At 43.1% G+C, this 18,462-nt stretch overlaps 1 long non-coding RNA gene across 1 annotated transcript; it reads right to left on the bottom strand.

The window, feature by feature from the left end:
• Positions 1-439: 439 nt before the first annotated feature.
• LOC309351066 lies at positions 440-12,290 on the bottom strand. Its single transcript, XR_014160680.1, has 4 exons — positions 10,781-12,290; positions 3,933-4,372; positions 2,987-3,704; positions 440-1,321 (listed from the first exon to the last, which is right to left on the bottom strand). It is a non-coding gene; the product is annotated as an uncharacterized lncRNA (long non-coding RNA).
• Between the last annotated feature and the right edge of the window lie 6,172 nt (positions 12,291-18,462).

Raw genomic sequence — 18,462 nt, 5'->3', positions numbered from 1 at the left:
GACCCTTGGGAGCTACCCAACAATGCTAGTCCCTGACACTGAGCCTAGCTGAAGATCTACCAGATTATTATCAGGAACACAGAACTGAATAGTGAACTTGGTGACAAATCCATGCAACTGAACAGCTTATGCTTCCAATGGGTATGTGTGCATGTGTACGTTACACTTTTACCACAGACCTACAGTCCTTTTGAAATATGGTGCCCTTTCTCATCCCACACCCCAAAGAAGCTGGGTAGTTTCTGTGTGGGAGGCCACTGAGATTCCTAAGCCATTGCCCACAGAGATGCAATTCCCAGAAAGCAGAATGGTAGGGTGGGTGCCTGTAAATTACCTTGCTGGTTTCTCCCAAGGCAAATATCCTCTAAAAAGAAAGATGGATTGACCAAGATTGTGCTTACTTTAAGTTGATCAGCTTTGCAATGAACACACCCAAGGCTTACATTGTGCAATTACTTTAATTAATGACTAGATTTTGTTAGTTAAATAGTTCAGAGCTGCTTAGTGCATCCCAGTAATTTCCACAAAGCTAGCATTTTGCAAGTTGGGCTGCCTTTTGGTTCCTTCTCTGGAATAACCAAAATAAAAAAAAAGAGAGAGAGAGAAAGAAAGAAAGGAAGAGGCTGTGGTGATTCTTCAATTAGGTCATCCATTGCAAAGGTCACTAAATGTCTTAACCTTTCCCCATAGAAGTATCTACAGCTGCATAGACTTGCATATGAAATAGAAAGCTTTTGTTTGGATCCAGTGGAGCAAAAGCAAACAATTGTTTAAAGGTCATCTCAGTTTGCTTTGGTAGTTGCAGCGGGGTGAAGTGGAAGAAGAAAAACCCACCCAACACCCCCTGCCCCCCTTTTTTTTAGATGTTATTGCAGACAGTGCTTTCAAAGACAGGCAGAGTTTAGGTTTTTTTGTGGGGATTTTTAACCAGTTATCAAACAACGTTTTCAAATGTGGCTTCCTAGAGTAGAGGCACTCATTAGTGTTTTGGTATCTCGAACAAAAAACGTATTTATATGCATGTGTGCCCTTCCACCTGCCCCGAACCTGGGGTTCCCAAATCTCACTGCTTAGCCCCCTCACCCTTTAAATTCTGGCAAACTTTTCTAAATTTCCTATTCCCTCATTCACACCATCTGCCCCCTGCTGAGCTTTGTGACCTCTTCCTTTCCTTCAATGCCTGTCAGTGAATGCAGCTGAGGCGCTGCTCTCATTCAGTTATCCATGGCTGGCCTCTTGTAGTTTGCTTTGCTGCTGGTGCTCCTCTGCTGGTGCTGATGAGCTTTCTCTTCCTCATCTCTTTCCTGTGCCTGTGGGGCATCTGAAATACATAAACGAATGCAGCACCTATTTCCAGCTATTCTTGGAGTAAAATGGTCACACGCCATTTTCTTCTTTTAAGTTTTAGAAGTTTAGTATTAAATATATATCACATTCAGAATTGCTGGTTACATCCACTAACTTGATTGAGAAAAAACGATTCATCAATTAAAAATCAAGAAAGTATCGTTAACTTGTTGCCTAAAATGGCACCTTACATCTCTGGGATGTAGCCGGGTCAATTCAGCCTCCTCTCCTCTCTGTTGGAGAGGGTACTATGTATCATATGTCGTGGACTTGGGATATAATAGAGGAATTTTGGAATATAATATTTAGAATATAATATAAGTCTTATAATACAACTAACAGTTCAAAGCTCACCACAGTTGAACATTTCCCATGAGGACAAGAAGGAGATTCTGACTAAACGTATGGAAAAACTTTCAGACAGTAAGAGCTGTTTGACAGTGGAACTGTCTCCCTCAGGAGGTTGTGGACTCTCCTTTCTTTTTTTTTTAATTAATTTTTTAAAAGATTTTTCTTTACAAATTATTCAAACACAACCATATTCAACAATTTAAAATTTTTTGACTTCCACCAGCTCATCCCACAATCCTCATATTTTTATATTTGTTCCGCATTTCCTTTATAATATATTGCCAGTTTATAATATCCTTACATCTCATTTTCTCTTTACAATACCCTTTCTCATCACAAAGCCTCTTTAAATCCAACTAGCGTTGTCTGTTCATCACAAATATTTTCCAGATAAATCGTAAACTTTCTCCAGTCCTGAGTGAACTTGTGATCTTTCTGGTATCTAATTTTTCCAGTCATTTTATCTAATTCTGCAAAGTGCATAAGTTTCAGCCTCCACTCTTCCAATGTTGGTAGTTCCTCTTGTTTCCATTTTTGGGCCATTAGGATTCTTGCCGCAGTCACTGCATATTGGAAAAGTTTATAATCACTTCTGTTAATTTCTCTTCCTGTAATTGCTAACAGAAAAGCTTCTGGTTTCTTCACAAATGTATATTTAAACATCTTTTTCAACTCATTGTATATCATTTCCCAGAAGCCCTTCACCTTCTTACATTCCCACCACATATGATAAAATGACCCTTCCTTTTCTTTACATTTCCAACAATTATTGCATGTTTTAAACATTTTTGCAAGTTTAACCGGGGTAATATACCATTTTCATAATGTTTTCCTTTATCGTCATACATGCAGTGAATTTCATATTTTCATTCCATACTTTTTCCCAATCTGCTAATTGTATATTGTAACCAAAATCCCTGGCCCAATGTATCATGACCAATTTAACTTCTTCGTCCTTTGTTTGCCACTCCAATAACATTTTATACATTTTTGACAATATTTTACAATCATTATTTATTATCTCTGTTTGAAATCTGGACTCTCCTTCGATATATCCCCTCTCTTTAAAATCCTTTTTAAACATTTCATTTATTTGAAGATAGTGCAACCAATCATATACATATTTTTTAACTCGTTCGTATGGCTGTGGACTCTCCTTTCTTGGAGGTTTTTAAGCAGAGGTTAGATGGTCGTCTGTCATGGATGCTTTAGCTGAGATATCTGCGTTGCAGGGGGTTGGACTAGATGACCCTTGGGTCCCTTCCAACTCTACAGTTCTATGATTTACAGCAGGGGTCAGCAACCATTTTCAGCCTTGGGCCGGTCCACTGTCCCTCAGACCGTGTGGTGGGCCGGACTATATTTCGAATTTTTTTAAAAAATGAACGAATTCCTATGCCCCACAAATAACCCAGAGATGCATTTTAAATAAAAGCACACATTCTACTCATGTAAAAACACCAGGCAGGCCCTACAAAGAACCCAGAGATACATTTTAAATAAAAGGACACATTTTACTCATGTAAAAACACGCTGATTCCTGGACCGTCTGCGGGCCAGATTTAGAAGGCGCTTGGGCCACATCCAGCCCCCGGGCCTTAGGTTGCCTACCCCTGACTTACAGCATAAAGGACTCATAACATTCCTACTGGTAGTGGCCAGACAGCTCCACAGAACGGGAAAAGTTTGGACCATCTTCATCTCACACAAAGGAGGCAAAAGGTCTGGATGACAGCCCTGATGGAGAAATTGACTAAACACATAAAGGTGTTAAATAACACCCAGGACTCGGACAATGTTATTGAAATTTAGGATCCATTCACATCCTTTTCTATTGATGACACAGAGAACTGGCATCCACTCGCTATGCATGCCCACCTTGGGAGAAATGTTTCTTTTTCTTAACAAGGATGTTGCAGAAAGGGATAACTACTTCTGTTTTTTCTTGCTTATATTAAAACCAATAAAAAATTAAAATAATTAAAAAAAAGAAAACTCAAATAATGCTGTATACAGTGGTACCTCGGGTTAAGTACTTAATTCATTCCGGAGGTCTGTTCTTAACCTGAAACTGTTCTTAACCTGAAGAACCACTTTAGCTAATGGGGCCTCCTGCGGCCACCACACCGCCGGAGCACGATTTCTGTTCTCATCCTGAAGCAAAGTTCTTAACCTGAAGCACTATTTCTGGGTTAGCAGAGTCTGTAACTTGAAGCATATGTAACCCGAGGTACCACTGTACATTCATCATAAGACATAATGGGTTAGATGCAATGCCATGCCAGCAGATGCAACATGACTTCACCTTCTCTGCCTCTGCAATGCTGTTCCTCCCTTAAGTCTGCTGGCTTAAGGAGAAGCACACTAATTACTGAGAATGTTTGGATGTGCATATGCTTGCAGTCCTAACCATGTCTGCGTAGAAGCAAATCCCACTGAATACAACAAGGTCTACTCACAGATATGTGGGCTGGCATTTCAGCCTAAGTTACGGAGCTAAATCATATTCAGAAAACATACTCATCTGTAATTGCAATGACAGCAGAAGATTGAAGGCCTTCCGCATGGGAGATAAACAGAAGACATGGCACCATAACTGAGATTCTTTGCTTCTTGCACTTGCTGAGTAAGTATGTACTTAATCAACGAATTCCAGAAATGTAGCCGAGTTAGTCTATTACAACAAACACAGGAAAAAAATATTGTGTTACTGTAAAGATTTATCAGATTTATAGCGGCATCAACCTTCCTAGACGAAAGCCGCAGAAACATTTGCCACAATAAATCTGTTAAGTCTGATGCAGCAGGCCTCCCTCCTCTCTCTTTTTGCTATCTACTTAAAGAACGTGCCTAAAATATACTTTTTCTGAAATATCTCTTGTATTGTCAGAAGACTGTGTTGCAGTGGTTAACTTGTTTTAGAAGCCAAACCCACATCGTTATATCTGGAAGTTGTCAATACACAGAACCAGTCAGCTTCTATTCTCTTGTAGGTTTGGGTTACTGACATTTGTTCTGTGGCCAAGGCATAATTTCTAGTTGCTTAGGTGCAGCCCTGAAGTCATTTGTTTGAAATCAACCATGCAATTTTAACAATTTGAGGGAAATGGCAATAATAAGATGGATCCTCAGCAATTATGTCTGGATTTCCCTGTCTTGGATGCTTGATGATGCTTGTCTTCAGGCCAACACTTTAAGAGACTACCGTAGTTCTCCAAAAGGGGCAGAATGTAGGAGAGGTGACAAAAGCTCAAAGGTAATCTGTTCACTTCCAACCTTTGTCAGAGCAAGCGGCTCACTAGGAGGTATCCTTGGTGCTGGAACAAGACCAGCCTTGCCTAGTGGGCTCCAAGACCAGACCAGACCAGACCAGACCAGACCAGACCAGACCAGACAGCTCAGTCTAATATTTCAAAACTGGCTTTGGAGATCAAAGCCACTTACGTTTTATTGGATGGTTTTAGATTTTATTGCCATGGTCTAATTTGTATTGTTTGCTACTATTGCAGTCATTAAAAATGTGGGATATAAATAAAATGAAACCTGGATTGGGCCTGGAAACAATCCAGGAACCACTGAGAAGGCTGCCACCTGCAGTTCAGTGGTTCACCACATGTGCGCCCTACACACAGATTCCTTCTGACAGTAGGATAGTAAAGGTAAAGGGACCCCTGACCGTTAGGTCCAGTCGTGGCCGACTCTGGGGTTGCAGCGCTCATCTTGCTTTATTGGCCGAGGGAGCTGGCGTACAGCTTCCAGGTCATGTGTCCAGCATGACTAAGCCACTTCTGGCGAACCAGAGCAGCGCACGGAAACACCGTTTACCTTCCCGCTGGAGCGGTACCTATTTATCTACTTGCACTTTGTGCTTTCGAACTGCTAGGTTGGCAGGAGCAGGGACTGAGCAAAGGGAGCTCACCCCGTCACTGGGATTCGAACCGCCGACCTTCTGGTCGGCAAGTCCTAGGCTCTGTGGTTTAACCCACAGCGCCACCTGTGTCCCTGACAGTAGGATAGGCTGAGAGAAAAAGAGTGGCTTGAAGACTTTCCAGGTCCAATAGCTCATTGATGCTCTTTGATTTGGCACCACAGAACAGAAACGTGGAAGCCAGAGATTCTTCCTCACTTTTGTGCCTGATAAGAGATTCCAATTAATTTTGATCTAATGACTGTACAGAGGGCAGCAAGAAAAATGGACTTCATCTTGTAACATAAAGCACAACATCTCCACGATGCAAGGTTGTGCTGCTTTTATCTTTTGGCTGGCAACCAGAGGAAGCTGGCTTGAATCACATACCAGACCAATTTTGTTCTCCAAGTAAGAGACTTAGGAATGCATCAAAGGAAACAGAGGTTTCTCTGCTAGTTTCCTCTGAGCAACACTGATTTACCGTAAATCTAAGGCTGAAAGAATGGTGTTCTTAAAAAAAAAAAACAAGTCTGGAGAACATGTGTCAGTTTCAATCCAGCAGAGAGGAAATACTGGAAGTGTACAAGCCAGTGTAATAATTTAGAATCGATGCTTTCCCGTGTAAAGTTTGCTTCCGTCTAATGTTATATTGGAGAGGTTTTTTTGTTTTTAAATAACTCGGGGAGTTTGCCATCTTGTATGGAACATAATGTCCCTCTTAAAGGAAGTAGGAATAAGGACTTGTCCAGACAGCAGTTTCCGCACTTGGGGCAGGAGTGCCCAGTGCTTCATGGGGGTGTGTGTGTGTGTGTGTGTGTGGAAAAGATGCCAGGCATCAAGGCTGCCCAGTGAATGAACTAGAAGTGCTTCCCTAAACCCCTGATGGCTTTGGATTCTGGCAGAATGGATTTACCAAATGGTAATTTACCACAATATTCTGATTGTTGTTGTTGTTTAGTCGTTTAGTCGTGTCCGACTCTTCGTGACCCCATGGACCAGAGCACGCCAGGCACTCCTGTCTTCCACTGCCTCCCGCAGTTTGGTCAAACTCATGCTGGTAGCTTCGAGAACACTGTCCAACCATCTCGTCCTCTGTTGTCCCCTTCTCCTTGTGCCCTCCATCTTTCCCAACACCAGGGTCTTTTCCAGGGAGTCTTCTCTTCTCATGAGGTGACCAAAGTATTGGAGTCACAGCTTCACGATCTGTCCTTCCAGTGAGCACTCAGGGCTGATTTCCTTCAGAATAGATAGGTTTGATCTTCTTGCAGTCTATGGGACTCTCAAGAGTCTCCACCAGCATCATAATTCAAAAGCATCAATTCTTCGGCGATCAGCCTTCTTTATGGTCCAGCTCTTACTTCCATACATCACTACTGGGAAAACCATAGCTTTAACTATACGGGCCTTTGTTGGCAAGGCAATGTGATGTCTCTGCTAATATTCTGATTACCACTTGGTAATTCAGGTATCAGTATGGTACTATCAAGTGATAAGATTTTTTATTTTTTTACCTTCTCCATCTGATCTGAAATCCAAGGAAGATTCCTTTGCTCACATTTTTGCAAGCAAATTTTCTCAATGTAATTTACTTTTTACATGCTTTTTTCACTAATATATTCATTTTAATGCACACTTTCTTCTAACGTATGCATTTCTGTAAACATTGATCTAATGTATATATCCCATGTTCCACCAATTTCTTGCACAAGAAACTCTGCCCCTGCCCATATTCAAATCTGGACAACCCCATAAGGTTAACTAAGTGTGAGCATATGGATCAAATTGTAACTGATGAGCCAGTAGACACCATACCCCTCTACTTGCTAAAATGGAATGTGGTGTAATTCCTTTCTTTTTATTTATACCTCAGTGTCTGTGTCGATGAAGGCTGGGTAAATAAATAGACTGATCCTTCCTTCCTTCCTTCCTTCCTTCCTTCCTTCCTTCCTTCCTTCCTTCCTATTATCAGCTCCTTTTTCCAGAAACAGGTTGTGACACAATTAACATCAGTTCTTCAGGATTTTAGCAAAAACGTTGGCTTTTTAGCAAAATGATTATTTTGTTTAGAACATGTTTGAAGAATTATAATTTGCAGCTCAATCTGAGAGTTGGTATTTTTGTGTGTGTGTTTTTTTACATTGGCTTCTCTAAATCAAAAACACAAGTTTCTCTCTGTCTCTCTTTTAAACAAAAATGAAGAAATTGCTGGTATGGTCCTCAGGCTTTTACTAGTTAAAGCTTTAAGGGAAAGTGTTTACATGATGTTTGCTTGCTGAATGGGGGTGGGGGGGTTGCTTCCTTTTAAACCACAAATTGACTGACAGGAAGCCTCTAAATATTGCTGGGAGCTGGGGAGAGGTGGGGAAGGGAGTGAAGGTATAAAATGTTTAAAGAGATTCCTTTATGGCAGTTCTAAGCATGTATGTGTTTGATCCCTGTGTTTCACAACTCCCCTATCACCTTACATGACAGTTTGGAGAGGCATGCTCAACAGAGCCAAGGCAATCCATCCATTTCGTTTACCTTTGATTGGCAGAGAAATAAACAGAAACGTACTTTTCCCTGAAGGAGGAAATATCCATACTAATGTCATCAATGTCATACCCTCCAACATTTCTCTGATGAAAATAGGGACGTCCCATTCCATAATGATAATTTTACTATTTATACCTCACACATCTCACTGGGTTGCCCCAGTCACTCTCAGCAGCTTCTAACATATATAAAAACACAATAAAACATTAAACAAACTTCCCTATACAGGATTTTCTTCACACAACTTGGGGGTCAGATAACTCCATACCCTCCAGCATTTCTCCAATGAAAATAGGGGCATCCTAAGGAAAAGTGGGACATTCTGGGATCAAATCGGAAACTAGGACGGCGTCTCTAAATCAGGGACGTGCCTGGAAAATAGGGACACTTGGAGGGTCTGCAATGTGCAGCAGCAAAAGCTTCTGGTATATCCAAACACACTCCAAAATTGTTCCTGATTCTAAAGAAGCAGGAAGCACCAACTTTTCTCTTTGAGATTCCAAACTGGTATTCTTGATGAACATCCGTGCTGAGCCCTAAGAAGGTCCCTGTGCAATTCAACATCCTGCTTGGTTTTCCCAACCCATGGATCTGCCACACGCCGGCAAGGTTGCTTTTGTTGTTAAAGTGAGACCTGCTGTTTCCCCATACAGGATCTATCCGAACAGCTCCAGCTTAAGTTTCTGGGATTCTAGACCTCAACCATTGTTTCAGGGCTGTAAGCTTCTCAGTCTCCAAAGGAAGGAATTTAGTCTCAGGTGCAATGCAAGAGGTCCAAGTACTTTTAACATGTGTCAATGTGGTGTAGCGGCTGGAGTGTTAGACTATGACTGGAGCAGTTTTAGAAACTCAGATAAAAAAGCTAGGCCCCAAATGGCTCTTTAAACCAAGGTTACATTTGCCAAAATGGAATACAGTGGTACCTCAGGTTAAGAACTTAATTTGTTCTGGAGATCCGTTCTTAACCTGAAACTGTTCTTAACCTGAGGTACCACTTTAGCCAATGGGGCCTCCTGCTGCTGCTGTGTGATTTCTGTTCTCATCCTGAAGCAAAGTTCCTAACCCGAGGTACTATTTCTGGGTTAGCGGAGTCTGTAACCCGAGGTACCACTGTATCTAGTTACCCTTTGGGGGCAAGATGGTTCTAAATACTTCTTTCTCAAATGATGGCTGTGATTGATTCTCCATTAGACATCTGGCTAGTTCAGATGACAACCTTGAGCTAGGTTAAGAGTTTTGAGAACCTAAAGAGGGAAAATCACTTGATCCAGCGACAGTCCCCATATATATTGTCCTGTTCCGACCTCTTTTTCTTAATGGTGCCTGCTTTCGCTCCTGCTCCAGCTGCACAGAAAAAGCCATTTGGTTCCAGAAATTCATTCTGATTGTGCAGATAAAATATAACCAATAGAATTCTACAGGGTGTGTTGCTAGTGTGGGAAAACAGTCAAGATCCAAGGATCCCCAGATGATGAAGATGTCAGGTACCACCCTGGCACCCAGGCATCTTCACATGGTCACAAGCGGTTGAAAGCCAAGTACAAAATGACAGCACCTGGCTAATTTTGAACACTGGACCAGAGAGCAATAGCAGCATAGCAGGGTTGGGTGGTACCACCTTCTTGATGCTAGCATTGCTGCAGAGTACCTGGAAATTTCAGCAGTTAAATTGGCGCTGTACAGACACACTGGTAGGACCACCAGGTTTGCTCTTTCTGGTGTGTCTGAACAGCTTTGCCCTTGCCATGGTTCTGCTGCTGTTCCTTTTAGGTTCATCACAACAGAAGGGTTTCCCCCCCCCAGCCTGATTGCTAGTGGGAGGCAGGGGGAGAGGAGAGTGAGTGTGTATGGTTGTTGTTCCTCCAGTTTGCAAAGGTGCCCAGAAGCCCCCAAAGGTTGGTGACCCCTGGTCTACTCCAACAGCCTTATGTGACCTTTGGACAGTTCCACAAATTACCAGCTTCTAAGAAAGAACACTGACTAGTGTTCCAAATCAGAGAAGGGCTCTAAATTATGCTAAACTGTTATTACAAAGGTAGAGAACTCTTAAAGAAAAATGTCTTTAAAGCAATCCTAGGTCCAGTTCAGCTACCACCCATTTTGTGAGGGTCAATTCCTGTGTTGCCCTGGCAACCATGGGGTAAATCATGGAAATCCAAATAATGCTTCTCTTTTTAAACTTTTAGAGGTTTAAAAAACTACTGTGCATTCTAATATTGTTTTTCCAGGTTGGCATTCACCTGTCACAGGGCCTTTTCAGTGATAGCTCTCCAGATGTGATGCCTTCCCTAGTGGAATGTGCCTGTCTCCATCACTATTAACTTTCCAGAAAAGTGTGGAAAAAACCCCTGCCTACTCAGACATTTGGTGACTGTTTCTGGCAACCCCAGAATCACTGTTGACTGCTTTTAGAATGTTTTTAACTGAGTCTGCTTTAATATGTTTTTCACTGTAATTGTTTTTAGAATGTTTTAAGTGTTTTATAATGTTTTTGCTTTGCTCTGTTTTAAAATTATGCATCCGTTTGCCACCCTGGGCTCCTTCGGGAGGGCGGGTGGGATATACATCCAAAAACAAACAAACAAACAAACAAACAAACAAACAAACAATGTGGCAAAGCTGGAATTCTGCCTATACCTTTTGTAAAACTGCCAAACCACCTGGATGTTCCTCACACCAGGTATTCATCTTTCCAGAGGGTGGACGGAAGAAACCCTTTCAGTTGCCTGGAAATGAAATGTTAATTATTATTAGAATGGCAGCTCTTTAGCGGTGCTTGTAACAGGATCGGCCGAGCCCGTGAACCTGGGTTGGCACACGCACTTGCAAGGAATAACACTATTATTGGTTAACATGTCTGGTTATTTTATAGACCTAGTTAACAAGAAGTGGGGAGGTGGGAGAATTCCTGTATCGTGCAAAGCATTTTTCCGCCTGTCGTTTGGAGCCTTGCCACTGTTTAAATGTAAGTCGATTTGCTGCCCTACCATCTGCAGTTTGATTATTTGACTATTCCCTGGCTTGGAGTCAAACCACAGCAGAACACCCTAGCCTGTGATTTACAACCCAGGCTGTGATTATAATGGTTTTATTTTTGTTGGATCTCTGTTTACAGGCTCACTTGTCCTGCTGCACCGTGTTAGAATAACAATGAGAGAATTATTAGGTCTCATTAGCAAACATCGCGCATGGCACACAGTGCTTAAGTCATAGAGGGCTGCCTAAGTACTCTAGCAGCCTGGTTGTGTCTGCTTTCCGTTGCAACAGTGAGGTGTGGGAGGATGCCATCAAAAAAACCGAGGGCCATTAATTCTTTTCTGAGTAAATAGAGAAGACGTGTATTTCCTGGATTATCAACCTGAAAACAATTGCTATGGCAAGGGAACCGGGCTAGTTGTTTCCCTCATCAAGGTTATGTAAGGTCCCTTGTTCCCATCTCCCATAAAGGAAGAAAGCTGTTCACGGTGTTATGGAAGCAGGAAGTGGATTATGAAAACCGGAGACGAACTCTGGGTGCGCTGAGTTGAGCCACAGCTGGGAATATCTCTCACTTTGCCATGACAAGAAAACGGCAGTTCCCAGATGGGTTGATCTCCTATTGGAAGGAATGTGGGTCTAGGGCAGGTGGTGTACAAGTTAAAATAATGGCCTACAATGGAAGAGACGTGGCATAAAAGGAAGTGTTAGGAAGAGGAAGATCAGGCAATTGGGATGCCATTCATCCTGACATCATATTTGTTACCAAGTGGAATCACCCCTGAGGAGACAGTTCTGAGAGAGGAGGAGCCAAAGTGTGTTTGGGCTCAGCTAGCGATGGGCAAATCTGTCCATTTCAGTTTCTCTCAGGGTCTCATTTTTCCAACCCCATCAGTTCATGATTTGTTTTTAAGTCCTCATGAAAATTCACCAGTGTTTTAGTTTGGATTTCTCAAAACATATGCATTTTTATGCAAGCATTTTTCTCTGATAGAATGCATTTTTGGTGTTATTTTCACCGATTGATAGATTTGCATGCATGTTTTACCCTCATAAATGCATTTTTTTGTACACATTACTTGACTGGAGTTCAGAATTTGGAGAATCCAAACAATGGCTGTGTTTTGGTCTTCATATTGTTTCATAAAGTGTGAATTAAGTAAGTATACCTTTAAACTGAGCTGAATTTCTGCCCCACCCCTCAGTCCATGAAGGGGGCCGGGCTGTTTTATTTCTCCTTCCGGTGCAGCTGGATGAATGGCCATCTTCATGGTTGCATCCTGCATTAAAAACAAAACAAAACTCAACTCAGTGGTAACTCACTTGTGTGGTCTCATATTGATATTCCCTCAAGAGTCTTCCCATAGAGTTCCCCACAGCTGGACATGTGTGCAAGTAATATGTGCACAGGTGATATGGAAACTGCATGTTCTGCTTCCAGTCCATGTAAGACGCTCGTGAATTCTGTAGAAACAAATCCTGTTTCCTGAGCAAAGCCGAAGAAGTCTCCCATTGCGGTTTTCAGGTGGCTATTGGGCCTGCTGCATTAATTCTTTCAAAGCTTGGCAGAAACACCCCACGCCTCTCTTTCAGTCCTTTCATGTTCTGGGATGCTTAGGGCCCCCCGCCTTTTTTAAAAGAATAAACGCTGTCCTGGAACAAAGTACAAAGCTCTGAGTCAGTCTCTGATGCCACTTGCCAGGACTTGGAGAGGTTCAAAAGACATGAGGGACCATAATGAGCCACAATGCTCTCCCGTCTCCTTGTAACTTTCCCCCAGGAGACGCATACTGTACTGTCACAAGAATGTGGAATGGACTTGCGGCTGAGGTGTTGTTTATTGCTTGCTTACACAATTTATATCGCACACCTTCAACATAAATTTATGTTCCCAGAGTGGTTAACAGAGTTGTAAGAATAAAAAAGTATTATCATCAACAACAGCAATATTACTGCAGCATTATTATTATTATTATTATTATTCAAAACAAAATAAAAAAATTCCTTCCAGTAGCACCTTAAAGACCAACTAAGTCAGTTCTTGGTATGAGCTTTCGTGTGCATGCACACTTCTTCAGATACACTGAAACAGAAGTCACCAGACCCTTCTATATAGTGAGAAGGTGGGGAGGGGTATTACTCAGAAGGGTGGTGGGAATGGGTGATTGGCAGATAGCTGTGATGAGCCTGTTGACGACTCTTGGCAGAAACGTTAAGAGAAACGTTAAGAGTCGTCAACAGGCTCATCACAGCTATCTGCCAATCACCCATTCCCACCACCCTTCTGAGTAATACCCCTCCCCACCTTCTCACTATATAGAAGGGTCTGGTGACTTCTGTTTCAGTGTATCTGAAGAAGTGTGCATGCACACGAAAGCTCATACCCAGAACTAACTTAGTTGGTCTTTAAGGTGCTACTGGAAGGAATTTTTTTATTTTGTTTTGACTATGGCAGACCAACACGGCTACCTATCTGTAACTATTATTATTATTATTATTATTATTATTATTAAGCTAGCCTACTTCCTCAGGTGCAGCAGAGGATACTGTTCCATCACCAGCACTGAGGCAAGAGTCAATGGCCAGTCCAAGCAGCTTCTGTATCTGGGATTGGTGGGTGCTACACCATCTTTTCTTTTGCCTCAGGCAACAAAGTGTCTTGGGAGGCCTTGTGCTGCCCTTTGGACAAATGAATCTGGACACAATCTATGGAGAGGTTCCTTGGTGCATGCACTATTGAAATGAATGGGACTTGTGCAAGAGACGTGCACACAAGGTGTATTTCATGTTTGGGGCTGAGTCAAATGTGCAAATTTGTTGCTCAGCTTCAAGCGGTGACTTGCCCATCAGAATGAGCCATCACAGGTTAAAACCCACAGCGGTAACCCACATGCAGATGTAGATCAAAACTCAACTGCGAACCATACATTGTACAGCAATGACATGATCTATAGATGCATGTAAGAACTACGGCCTATGCTATGCTCTGCGGGCCTGACTGCACAGTCTGTAGAATGCCTCTGGCAAGAAGAGCCGATGGAGCAGATTGCAGATGTTGTTGAACACATCAGCTCCAGTCAGCATGGTCAATGGTCAGGGATGATGGGAGCTGAATCCAACACCTGAAGACCACTGCATTGGCTATCCCCTGGTTGGTGGCAACATCCTACAATCACATGTATTTTTTTCTGGATTAAGTAACCTAATACGATCGCTTGCTGAGTGACCCAAGAAGCAAGCAGTTTATAGGCTACAGGAGAGCAATAGCAGGACTCAATGGTTTCTGGCTTAGAAATCCCAACCCACTCTGCTTGCTTACAAGAGAGGTGCTGCTTTCATTAGCTCCATGAGTCAAGACCAGTTAACAAGAAACTTGGCTGGATACTACTAGGAAGACTTGGCTGTGAACTAGCCCTGGGGCATTGTAATCCAGGAAGGTCAAGCAAAAGAGCAGGACAATACACATCTGGGTGTTTTCTTCCACCTGGGACAGCAAACAGTGGCTGTGCACAGCTAGAGCCATTAGAAATAGAAGCATCCAAAGCAGGCTGACATCAAACAAAGGAATATATTTAACTCAACGTCTTCCTATGCATGTGTGTCTAAGTGAATTTAATGGGATCTGACCCAGGAAAGAGTGTATAGGACTGTAGCTTCAGAAACCTCAATGCAGCATATTCTTATCATTACATAGCGGGTATGAGCTGTTCAGCAGTCAAGACAGAGTGCTCCAGAAGGTGGTAGACTCTCCTTCATTAGAGATTTTTGATCACTTAATCATGGATGCTGTAGGAGAGGATTCCCTGCATCAGCTCCATGATATATTTTGCATTCATCCTGATTTGCTTGCACTAAGATGACAAGGAGGTTAGACTATGGTCACTTCAAGATGGCCTGTTTATTGAGCATTCATCCTTATTTGTTTGTGGGACAAGTAGGGTGATGATGGCTATATAATGAACATATTTATTCTGATTTGTTTGCTGGGAGGTTAGGCTAGACTGTGTCATCACTAAGTGCTTTCACCATGCTTTCCACTGCCTTTCACTTTTGCTGTCATTATCACAAAAAGTCTGATCATCTGGGGGAAGCAGACTTGTTGTGCAAGACCCTCGCCATCAACTACAACAGAGTAACCTGACTTTCCTGGTATGTGATCGAACCATGAATATTATCTTAGAGTTTCCAGGAATGGTATGTGTGTGTGTAAGATCTGCCCCTTTCCCTGAGTTTTTCCTAATCAAACAGCAAGTACATTAACAGCAACTTTTCAATAGCAGTACACTTAAAAATGTGGCGATTGATTGATAGATAGATACAGACAGACAGTGTTGCCTCCCTCATTGGATAGGATATTAAAAACAGCTCTATGGGATAGCATGTGTTGGTTTTATTAATCCCAAATCTCATCTCCTGATATATCTCCATATAAAGGTAATGCAAGCTAATGATACAATCTCTGTGTTAGTTTCACAATCTATAGGAGCTCTCAGGCAGGTTTAAGCAGAGCCTTATGGATTTGCCTAAGGCCACCCACTGAGCTTCATTATGATCAAGCAGAGATTTCAATATGGATCTCTTCCTGCCAAGCCCATTACTCCGGCCCCTATGCTATCTCCTGAATGTAATCTAGCTATATTAACTCTGTGTGGTCAGGGGGTGGTAAAAAGACCACCCCGTGTTCTTGCACCTGCCCTCAGACCCAGAGAAAGGATTCTGCTGACCCCAAAGGTGTCGTCAGAAAGCGAGCGGGTGGGTGGGTCATTAAGTCGTCCCCTCCCCTCCCCAATGGGCTATCTGTTGCAGCCGATCTGGTATGTGGGTGGTTTAGTTCACTAGCAATAGTACAGGGCACAGACCAGAACAAAGAGCACTAGCCACCCAGAGGTGAGTCTTTGAGAAGGAGCTGCTGTAATTCTAAGACTACTTCCATGTGGGAAACTCCTGAACACCCCTGGGACCTACTTAGCAGCACACATGATTAGAAATGCAAATGAGACCTCCCAGCTAGATTACTGTGCTGTCAGCTTTCACACACACCAGAATCTGCATGCAGCTTTGCTGGGGGAGTGTGTGGGTGGGTGGGGGGAGAATCCTTAGCTGTTCTCTAACATGCTCACTCCAGTTTTTGCAAATTGGGTCCTCACTTAAAGAGGGCATGTATTGTGGTGAGACATGGAAAACCGACACCCTCTGTTGTGGGTGGGTACGACTGGTCAGCCACAACACCCAATTGGTGGGTCCCTCAAAGTTGGGTACAATCTGGCCAATGGGACACAGTCCAAATGGTTTGAGGGACCTATTTATGCCCATGCACGTGACCCAGAGCTTCCTCTTTTGACGCGTGCATTCGGAACACCCACCCACCTCTCCCTACTTTTAGGGCTTTGTGCCTGACCTTGCTATGCTGTCGTGTGTCGTCTGTCGTTGGGACAGGGGCACGGCAAGAATTTTCCCCACTTGGCTGATTGGCTGTTGCCATTTGGGTTTCACCTGCCATGTAGCAAATACTCACAACTTGTAAGGTTGCGGATAGGCTCTGGTTCAGGTGATAGGGATGGGAGAACGCTCTCGCCATCCCTATGTGAAGGGTATTCCGTTAAAGGAATCCAGGGACTTGACGGTTTGGTCAACCCCTGAGAGGGGGTTGTGCCTGTGCCTGAGTCTAGGGGGAGATTTGGGTGGCGGAGTTAGCCCGTTCCTGGCTTTCCACTTATCCAGGTGTTCACCCTTGGCTGACCTATGCTGGTGCCCTGGGTCAGCGGTACCTGCATGGCAGGGAGCTAGTCGAACCAGAGCCTATGCAACCAGTCACTTTCTGTAATCAATAAAGTTGTGGCCTAAATTCTGCCAAAAAAAGCCAAACCAAAATTTGAGTCAAGTGTGAATTTATTTAGGGGGGAGGTTTCTGGGTCTGAACACGCAATGCCCCTGCTCCTCAAAAGGCGTGCTAAAATAATTTTGGGTTCAGCAAAGGCACCTCCAGTGGAGCAAGGGTTATAGCCTCTTCTTAAGTATATCTAACATAAGTGATTGACATGAAGACCCCAACCTTTGCAGTTCTTTGGTTCAGAAGACAATTGATTGCCTTTATATCCTACAGCCTGAGCGGGGAGCCTATTGCCTTCCACGTGTTAGACTACAACTCCCATCATCCCTGACCATTCACCATGCCGGTTGGGCTGATGGGAGTTGGTGTCCAATTACATACAAAGGGCCACAGGTCCCGCATCATAGTTTTATGCAGCAGGCAGTTGACAGGGAGAGGGCAGGGGGATGGATTGGGACCTGGGAGATCAGCGTTCAAATCCCAACTCAACCATGAAGCTCACTGGGTGACCTTGGGGCCAGTCACTGCCTCTCAGCCAAACCCACCGCACAGGATCACCTGTCATGGATACTTTAGTTGAGAGTCCTGCATTGCAGCGGTTGGACTAGATGACCCACAAGGTCCCTTGCAATTCTACAGTTCTATGATTGGGGATTAAATGAGCAGGGAGATAACCTCAAGCAATTCGAAATAGGAATAGAGGGATCATCAGCCACTGTTGTCTGCTGTGCACCTGTGGAAATCTACAATTGCCACATTTATTAAAGGCTTGGCTGACTACGTACAACGGTTAGTTTTTTTATTTAAAAAAATCCATCTGTGGGCATGTGTCTGTGTGTATGCATGTTATTTAAAAAATGCTGAGATAACAGTATTCCAGAAACTTTACTTTTTGGTGATGAAAGCTGTCCGCCATCTGCCCCTGCCAGAAAAATGAATAGCAGAGTTTCAACAGGTATCCTGAGGATCACTTAGCTATAGACCGATCTTTGTGTTTAGTATCTCTTACACTATTTCAAGCTGTTAACTGTGATTTACAATATTGCAAATGCTGACATGCGATTTTGTTTCTGGGTCAGCTAGATGGGCTGAATTGCACACTTGAGCCATTCTGGTTCCTCCGCTGAGGAGCAGATGTTGAACCGTCTTCATTTCTCCTCCTCAGAGGACCATAAGGGATGTCTGGTCACACCTCCAGTTTCCAGTGAGGTTATGGAATTGACTAAGTGGGAGTTCTCTCTGCAGCACTGTACAGAACGGAGCCAGAAAAATGTTGTTGTAGCTGTGATCTGCTATGCAGATGTGGTTCAAAGTTGCTGGGTGTTGGAATAATCACTTCAGGTTGCAACTTCTGTGGTGATTTCTCCTGGGTCACTCACACACAAATGTTACAGAAAATATATTGCTCTGAATCGCAGCAGCAAGCCAGGCAGAAATTCAACTGGTATGCTATACCCCAACGGGAAGATACAGGACTGAGAGAGGTTCAAGTGTACATTGACTGGTCAGTGTC

This window comes from Podarcis erhardii (genome assembly GCF_964252035.2).
Source record: "Podarcis erhardii genome assembly, chromosome: 10".
NCBI lineage: Eukaryota > Metazoa > Chordata > Lepidosauria > Squamata > Lacertidae > Podarcis > Podarcis erhardii.
This window is presented reverse-complemented; position numbering and strand designations above follow the sequence as displayed.